Consider the following 9,307-nt stretch of genomic DNA (forward strand, 5'->3'; position numbering starts at 1 on the left):
CTCATTCATCTTCGCCCCTTCGTCCCGCATGGATCCGTCTTCTCGATTCCCACTTCCCTCGCGATGCAGGACGACGCGATGCACCCATGATTCAGAGGTCCATGTGTTATATACTCAAAACTCTCATTCATGCATACAACCAAACAAGATCTCATCTCGTACTGGATCAATAACAAAGACAACCAAACATGACTGGATGCACGATTTGAGTATGCATCTCACCATCGTGGACCGACTCTCCATCCCAGCTCTCCATCACCAAAGCAACCAATCACCCCCATAATGGTTGTCTCATAGTCCTAAATTTTAACTTAAAAACGGATGTTTCGCGAAACAACGACCTCTTTCTCTCTTTCCTTCACATCATAAAAATCCTAAGTGAGACGGATTATAAAACCACTCACATGTAGCAATGTAACAAAGTAACAAGAGGAAGGAGGCAAGCAAGCCTACCAGCTTCTCCTGTTAGTCTAGCTTGACGCCGAGGAGCTGGGGACGAGCGTCACTAGACTCACGAGTCGACCCTAGGGTTGATTGGGGTCGGACGAGTCGCGAACCTATCGCCCCTGTTCGTTTTAGAATCATGTTTTCAAGCGGGTCGAACCGCCTCCCTTTAGGCCTAAGTATAGTCGTTGAATCACAGACGATACTCTGTTGGTCACTCGCGCATTTGACATATTTTGGTGCCTTGTCGGGACCATGTGATTGTGTGAATCATGGAAAAAATTGGGTAGGGACGATCCCCATGGGATAACCACGGGCACTCTAGGGGCGAAGCCATGATTAATTGTCGCCGGGGTCAGGACAAACTCACAGTGCCAACTTAAACTCACAGTACTAACTTATAGGTTATGATAATACAATACCATACATTGCATCAACAAAAGTAAAATAGCATTATAGCTACCGGCAAATTATCTCTAAACCTACCAGATTTGTTCCAACCGTCCCAACCATATATTACAAATATATTATTCCCATCTTGGCCCTTGTTGCAATCTCTAAACAAGTATCAATATAAACAAAAACATTTGTCCACCTTCTCACTATATGAAAAAATCTAAACAATGCCTAGAGGGAGGGTGAATAGGCGTATCTAAAAATTTCTACACAAAACTTAAAGTAACTTGTCAGTCACTGCCGGAACTTCCGACGGCCGAAAGTTCCGACGCAAACAACCGGTAGTTCCGACTCCTACGTGAACTACTCAATCCAAGCTAAAATGAACTTTGTGAATCCGATAACTTACAACCCCACTTCCTAGTGGTAAGGTGAAGCATTGGGGTTCCTCTTTTGACACCGAAAAGCCTTGACTCCGTAGATCGAGTCCAAACCTGTCGACATAATATGCTCGACAGTCCACCGAGGGGTATCCCGCGATGGTAGATTTGTTGGTGGGGGTGCGCGTAATCAGGAACCGGATGGTGACATAAGGCGCAGAGACAGCGATTTAGACAGGTTCAGGCCATCTGATCGACGTAATACCCTACGTCCTGTGTTTTTGGTGTATTGTATTGAATACATGATGTCGAGTAGAGGACCCCTGCCTCTCCCTATATACTCTGGAGGGGTAGGGTTACAAGTAAAGTATCCTGTTTGGTACTATACAATGTCTTGCGGTGCATGCCGAGCAGCGCCATGCACGCCTTGATCTTGTGGGCCGGGTCACATCTAATGGTGCGGCCCATGTTTTGGGGGCCATACCCCCACAGCTAGTCCCCGAGCCTAACAGTAGGTGACGTAGTCACATGGTGCCAGGGTCATAAAGTAGAAGACCAGCCGAGCAGGCAGCCAGTCCCCGGGCGTAGCCTCGAGATGAGAACAAGCACATTCACCGCAAGGTGAAGTGTGCCCACTTAGTCCCCGAGCCTACTGGAAGATGAAGAATGAATCTTGTAGCAGGGTCAAAGAAGTCCGAAAGCTTGCCGACGTCGTCTGACATGCGCATATCAAGACCCCAGACGTGCTGCCCAAGATCAGCACCCTGATCCGAACAACATGGAGCAGCTTGATAGCACACCGACGAGACGTAGCAAGATCCGAGCACCGAGAAGTCCCCGGCATAGCCGACGATGTCCGACCACCCAGGGAGTTCCCGATGTAGCTGGCGATGACCGAGAACTGAGGAGCGAGGAGTCCCCGGCATAGGCGGCGATGACCGAGCACCGAGGAGAGAGGAGCAAGGAGTCCTCGGCGTAGGCGGCGATGACCGAGCGCCGAGGAGCGAGGAGCGAGGAGTCCCTGGCATAGGCGACGATGACCGAGCACTGAGGAGCAAGAAGCGAGGAGTCCCCGACGTAGGTGACGATGACCGAGCATCGAGGAGCGAGGAGTCCCTAGCGTCGCTGGCGATGACCGAGCATCGAGGAGCGAGGAGCGAGGAGTCCCTGGCGTAGGCGGCAATGACCGAGCACCGAGGAGCGAGGAGTCCTTGGCGTAGGCGGTGATGATCGAGCGCCGAGGAGCGAGGAGCGAGGAGCGAGGAGTCCCCGGCGTAGGCGGCGATGACCGAGCGCCGAGGAGCGAGGAGTCCCTAGCGTAGGCGGCAATGACCGAGCGCCGAGGAGCGAGGAGCGAGGAGTCCCCGGCGTAGGCGGCCATGACCGAGCACCGAGGAGCGAGGAGTTCCCAGCGTCGCTGGCGATGACCGAGCACCAAGGAGCGAGGAGTCCCCGGCGTCGCTGGCGATGACCGAGCACTGAGGAGCGAGGAGTCCCCGGCGTCGCTGGCGATGACGGCGTAGGCGGCGATGTCCGAGCACCGAGGAGCGAGGAGTCCCCGGCGTCGCTGGCGATGACCGAGCACCGAGGAGCGAGGAGTCTCTGGCGTCGCTGGCGATGACCGAACACCGAGGAGCAAGGAGTCCCCGGTGTCACTGGCGATGACCGAGCACCGAGGAGCGAGGAGTCTTCAGCGTCGTTGGCGATGACCGAACACCATGGAGCGAGGAGTCCTCAGCGTAGGCGGCGATGTCCGAGCACCGAGGAGCGAGGAGTCCCTGGCGTAGGCGACGATGTCCGAGCACCGAGGAGCGAGGAGTCCCCGGCGTCGCTGACGATGTCCGAGCACCGAGGAGCGAGGAGTCCCCGGCGTCGCTGGCGATGGCGTCGCTGGCGATGACCGAGCACTGAGGAGCGAGAAGTCCCCGACGTCACTGGCGATGTCTGAGCACCAAGGAGCGAGGAGTCCCCGGCGTAAGTGGCGAGGTCCGAGCATCGAGGAGTCCCCGGCGTAGGCGGCGATGTCCGAGCACCGAGGAGTCCTTGGCGTAGGCAGTGAGGTCCGAGCACCGAGGAGTGCCCTGCGTAGGCGACGAGGTCTGAGCACCGACATAGCTGACGACGTCCGTGCGGTGAAGTGTGCCCACTTAGTCCTCGAGCACGAAGAATCCGAGGGACGAGGAGTAACCGGCATCGCTAGCGATGAAGCACGAGCAACGAACTGTCTGGTCGACTGGTCGGCGGAGAAGTGAACATTGAGTAGAAACGATCGGCGAATAGTCTGATCAACTGGTTGGCGACAGAGTCCATGAACCAAGCGGTCCGACCAGTTGATCGGTGGAGAAGTCCGAGCACTAGGTGGTCCGATCACCTGGACGATGATCCTGCAATGCAAACATGTAGAACGGGTAGTACATAATGCACAAATAAATAAACGCTGGAGAAAAATCAGCAATGGTGATGAAACAACGTATGCAGTTCGGCGATTAGTTGGCGTGAAAATATATTTTTGTTTAATATAAACCACCCAAACAGTTAGTTTGTAGCTGAGTCTCCAGCCCTAGCTAGCCCATAGTCCATAACGTCGAGCGCGGAGCCTGTGCACGTGTAGGAGGAACAGGCATGTCCAAGGAGCCGCTGCCGACCACCCATAACGTAGAGCGTAGAGCCCGTAGCACGTGTAGGGAGGAGCCGGAGACAGGGCCGTCTCTGGAGGCGTCCGAGCATCAATGCGACTATTCGGGGGTTCGGAAAATCGTTTGGAGAGCAAATATGGAGAAAACAGTTCGGAGAAACATTGCGGCGAAATATGAAGATTGGAAAATATTTAGAAGAATATTAAAACGTGACTTAGCTTTGGACGGAGCATCTGGTCGGCATTGACGGCGAGCACCTGGTAGGCGGTGAGTTATTGGGGAAGACGACCTAGGAGGTGGTTCCGAGATCGGATCTGCTTTCGCGGGGGCTGATGTAGCCAGCGATGAATCGTCGTCGTGGTCCGGCATGGATCTCCACGAGATTGATGACGAGAACGCGCTGTTGATTTGAGGTCCATCTGGCTCGCCATGGATCAAGCGCACACCCCTACCTGGCGCGCCAACTGTCGACAGAATATGCTCGGCAGTCCACCGAGGGGTATCCCGCGATGGTAGATTTGTCGGTGGGGGTGCACGTAATCAGGAACCGGATGGTGACACAAGGCGCAGAGACAGCGATTTAGACAGGTTCGGGCCATCTGATCGACGTAATACCCTACGTCCTGTGTCTTTGGTGTATTGTATTGAATACATGATGTCAAGTAGAGGACCCCTGCCTCTCCTTATATACTCTGGAGGGGTAGAGTTACAAGTAAAGTATCATATTTGGTACTATACAATGTCTTGCGGTGCACGCCGAGCAACGCCGTGCACGCCTTGATCTTGTGGGCCAGGCCACCTCTGATGGTGCGGCCCATGTCTTGGGGGCCATACCCCCACAAACCCTAAGAGATACTTTGGGGAGAAGAGAAAACAACCAAGAACAAATATGATAGTACAAATCACAACAATAAGCATGCCGGACACAAGAATTTATCCTGAGGTTCAGCAACCCTACAAAGGAGCTCCTGCGTCCTCTTTGTTGAGGTGACCACAAAGGTCGGAGTCTCTTCCACCTCCTTGCCTCTCTCAAGGCAACCACAAAGGTCACTTGAGCTTTCCACTAAGAAATCAAGGGTAATACAAACTTTTCAAGACTCTTCCACAAGATGAAAGCTCTTGGGCGACGCCTAGCCGGCTAGGAGCAAAGCTCCAAGAGTAATAGACACAAATCCAACTGGCTTGATGAAGAAATTAAGTGCTCAAGCTTTGCCAAAATGATTTTCTCACTCAATCCACTCTCCTTTCACTCAAACCCTAGTAGAATCGAAGTTAGGATCAAAGGAGAGAGGAGAGGGGGAGCCTTGAATGCTTAGGAGCTCTTTTGGACAGAGTTAGGTCACAATGAATGAGTCGGTAACGGTTAGAAGAGAGGAGAGAGCTATTTATACTCATAGGCAAAATCTAACCGTTCAGATCTGCGTCAGAAGTTCCGACACAGATCGTCGGAACTTCTGGCGCCTAAAACATTGTTCACTACGCGGTCCACTGGGCTAGCTCAGCCAGCGCCGGAACTCCCGGCGGCTGCCGGGACTTCCGGCTTCCATCGGGTCTTCCGACGGCCAGCCAAGCCTGGCGACTCAGTCCTATTCATCGGGACTTCCGACTGCCGGAACTCCTGGCAAACGTCGGAACTTCCAATGACCAAAGTCCCAAAAACTATATCTAAGTGTTCGTGAGGTGCTTGAGTGTCTCACTTTTGATTTTATTTTTATGCTTGAGCACTTTATCTTCCTCAGACCAGCTAAACTTGCATCCCTCTTTATAGTACGGCAAACCTAAACTCAAAGTAAGAGATAAAAGCTTCGGAGAACGATTTGAGTTGGTCCGTCTTTTAAACTTCAAGAATTGAGGGACACCATTTTATCTAAATCAACTCTTTTAAATCTTTCATAGGACTAAAGCTGCAATATATCTCATTAAGATCTCGATAGTCCCTAATTTTAATATAATCAATACACCAAAACCCACATAGAAGACAAATGCACTTTCACTGTACTCTAGCCAATCATATATACTGAACCACTCATGTTGACACCGGCGTGAAAAACTCGCTACCATAGTCTCTGAAAATTGAAAATTAGATGGTGGCTTACAAGGACCTCTAGTTAATGAAATGTCTCTAACATGATTCTTATTATCATCGATTAGGGGTAATTTCCTTTTCAAGAATCCTTCCAGCGTGCTTTATTGATTGACTACAAAGTTAGTCACATAGTTGAACACTAAAGTAGATAAATGGTTAAATACTGATGTGAAAGTACTAAAACGCAAGCCATACTAGAGTCTGAACTCTGAAGTGGCATCTTGCTGGAATTAGAATCATGGAACAAAAGAGCACGATCTTTCCAGGAGCACAAACAGCAAAATATCCTATTGGCTTTCTGAGTTCAGATTACTTGTTGGGAAAAAAAACCCCTAAGACCTCACAATTTTGTGTAGAATGCAAGAGGTTGTAAATCTGTAATAAATCAAGAAAATTGTTAATTACCTGCAGTGCTCGAGATTGAGAACAAGGAAGGATGAGGGAGAAGGGCTGCTGGCCAGGTCGCAGCCGTAGGTGCGATACGCAACCCTCGCAAGAGAACAGGGGAAGCAAGAGTTTGCAGCCGGAGCAACCTTTGGTCTTATGTCTCTCATCCTATCTAAGCTAGCCAATCAGGTCCATCGTGGTGGGCTCAGCTGCTCAGGCTTTCTACATGTCCTGCAAGTGAGCAAGTTGGGCGATGGGCTGCTAGGCTGGTTGGCTGCCGTCAAGAGCGATGGACTGGGCTGCCGGGGTCAGAAAATCTTTTCACCGGTGGCCCTGCTGATCAAAATCGCTGGGTGTCACGGTGTTGGAACCGCGGCGAGCATAGTTATTTGAGTCGGTGTCAGATTATGGATCTCCGGTCGCTCAGATGAACTCAAGAACACAAGAATCATAAAGAGGACGCAACGGTTCAGCAGCTGATGAACCTTACACTCAAAAGCACCCAAAATCGGAGGTTACAACAGAGTGTAAGAGAGAGATTTGGTAGGGGATTAGCTCGGTGCTAATCCTAAGGTTGCCTCGTCGTCAGTGGAGTCTTCCCCTCGTCGGAGAGTAGGAAGACGACGAGATGCGGTAGAGGAGCTCTCGATGCCTCTCCTCTGGGTTGTTTTGCTCTCGGTGCTGACCAGGAGCGGATGGAACGGAATGGAATGTCTTGGGTTCCTCTCCCCCTCTCTCTTAGGTCCGACCTTATCCCTTATATAACGAGATAGGTCGGATACATGGCAGTTTGGGAAGATGAGTCTATGGTCTACATGTGCCGGAGTCCAGGAGGGTCTTGAAGCGGCGCTCTGTGGACCGTGACGGTGTCGTGGAGCCAAAGAAGCCTTGGGCGTCGTCCGACTGCTCTGTTCTCACACTCTGCGTGTCAGGCTGTGTTGGCTTGGACCGGCCTCCCCCAGGTGGACCTTCTAGAGTCTTCTTGGTGGCGAAGGAGGTCGGCTCCAGGGGCTGACGCGCGGGCTTGGGAGCCGCCCAGCCCCTGGAGGCCGTGGGAAGCTTGTCTTCTTGCGCTCGGGCCTTGGCTGGCGTCGTAGGCCGGGCAGGAGCCAAGGCCCGAGCTCTGACATATCGTCGATCGAGGGCCCGAGGCCCGAGCGAGCCCCCGAGCCCTGTGCGGGGGCTGCGCCGTGCCCGGGCTCGGTCAGGTTTCTTCGTCGGAGGGTACGCTTGAGCGTACCCAATGGGTATAGCCCCCGAGCCCCCCGGACGATCATGGAGGGGTCGGTCGGGAACCATTGATCCCAAGGCTTAATATACCCATATGTTAGGATTTTGTCACTGGGTATAAGGGATTACGAAAAATTCGTCGGTGTCGGCCGACCTCGACGCTTGAACATGGCTTCGCCACCCTAGATTCACGACACGTGTCAATACGTATGCATCTAACATATAAAACCGTTGCTTAAATTTATGAGGAATAGTTGGATGCATGCGTATAGACACATGTCGTCTCTCCGTCCTCGCGTGACTCGCATGCCCTAAGCAGCGTCGTCGCCGCCGCCGCCGTTCCCGTCTTCCACCACCGCTGGTGCCCCTTCCTCCACCTTCGGCATCTCACCGGAGGCCGGAGGGAGTGGGGATCCATCATTTTTAATAAAGTTTTCTAGTAGATCGAGTTTTTAGGGTTAGGGTCTCTCCATGCCAAATTTCTTGGTATTGGGGATTTATCTCCTCCTCCTCGTCTCCGACAACGGCGAAGGAGAAGGGTGGAATCGTTTTCTCCATGGCGGCTATATTGAAGATGATGACGACAACTACAGCGTCAGCAACTTCACTGGCATAGCGACATGGAGACATTTTTTTCCGGACGACGACATCAAGGCGGAGATGATGTCACCGTCATGGAATAATTTTCTCCGATCTCTTATTCGTTTTGTTGTGGTTAGATCTGACCACGATGAAGGACTAGGGAGAATAATTTTCAGATCAGTCTTCCGTACTCCCTCCGTTCCTTAATATAAGCCATATAGTTTTTAGCACCAATATTAACGCACAACTTGGGGAAGGATGTCAGACCGAGGAAAAAAGGAAAATCAGGCCATCTTTTCTCTCCCAATCAGATTGCTTCCTAAATCTAAGGGATTGGTTGGGGCATGTGCTATGTATGGTGGGAAGGTTTACAAACTAATCGGCGTGGGACCTAATATGTACCTATATTTTGGAATTTTCTTCAGAAATCTATATGGCTTATATTAAGGAACGGAGGGAGTATTTTTCAGTGGCAGAAAGAAGAAGGAAGACAAAAGAAAGAAGTTTCTCAACTCCGCCTGTAGGAATGTTGGCCGTCATTCGTTGGACATCTGTTCTCATGCCTTTTGCCGAGTGTTTGCCTGTGCGGTCATCCATATGAAGCGTCATACAGGTTTGGTTTTGAGATTTGGAGCTATTCATAGCATGGGTACAATTTAGATAAAAATCAGTTTCTAGATACATGTAGTGTAATCCAGAGTGCTTTGTAACGTGTTGTTGTACCCAGCTATTATATAATATAATTCTTCTTTCATTAAAAAAGAAGACACATGTCGTGAATCTAGGATGGATGCCAATGGTTGCTCCATGAGAACTGTCCTCACCCAAATTTTTTTCCCTGTGAATCGATTCCAGTCTCACAAAAATCTACACCAAATGTTTTAGCTGAGAAATGTTTCACTCTTTTTGCTTTGGCTTTTGAATTGGCAGGAGGCTGGTTTCGCAGCAATTATGCTCCGTTTCTTTTGCCTCTCGTATGTCCTAACAATTTTATCCTTTTTAGTTATATAATGCTTTTATAGAGAAACAAGTTAAAATGAATTATATTTAAGCTTTTCTTCGCATATAAAAAAAATAGAAGTGTCGGTGTTTTGAGTTACCAACTTGTAAATTTCTGGTATCGCGCGTCTGGCTCAGATGATGTGCTTAGATGATACGAGGTTTAT

Source organism: Miscanthus floridulus, chromosome 6 (genome assembly GCF_019320115.1).
Source record: "Miscanthus floridulus cultivar M001 chromosome 6, ASM1932011v1, whole genome shotgun sequence".
Taxonomy (NCBI): Eukaryota; Viridiplantae; Streptophyta; class Magnoliopsida; order Poales; family Poaceae; genus Miscanthus; species Miscanthus floridulus.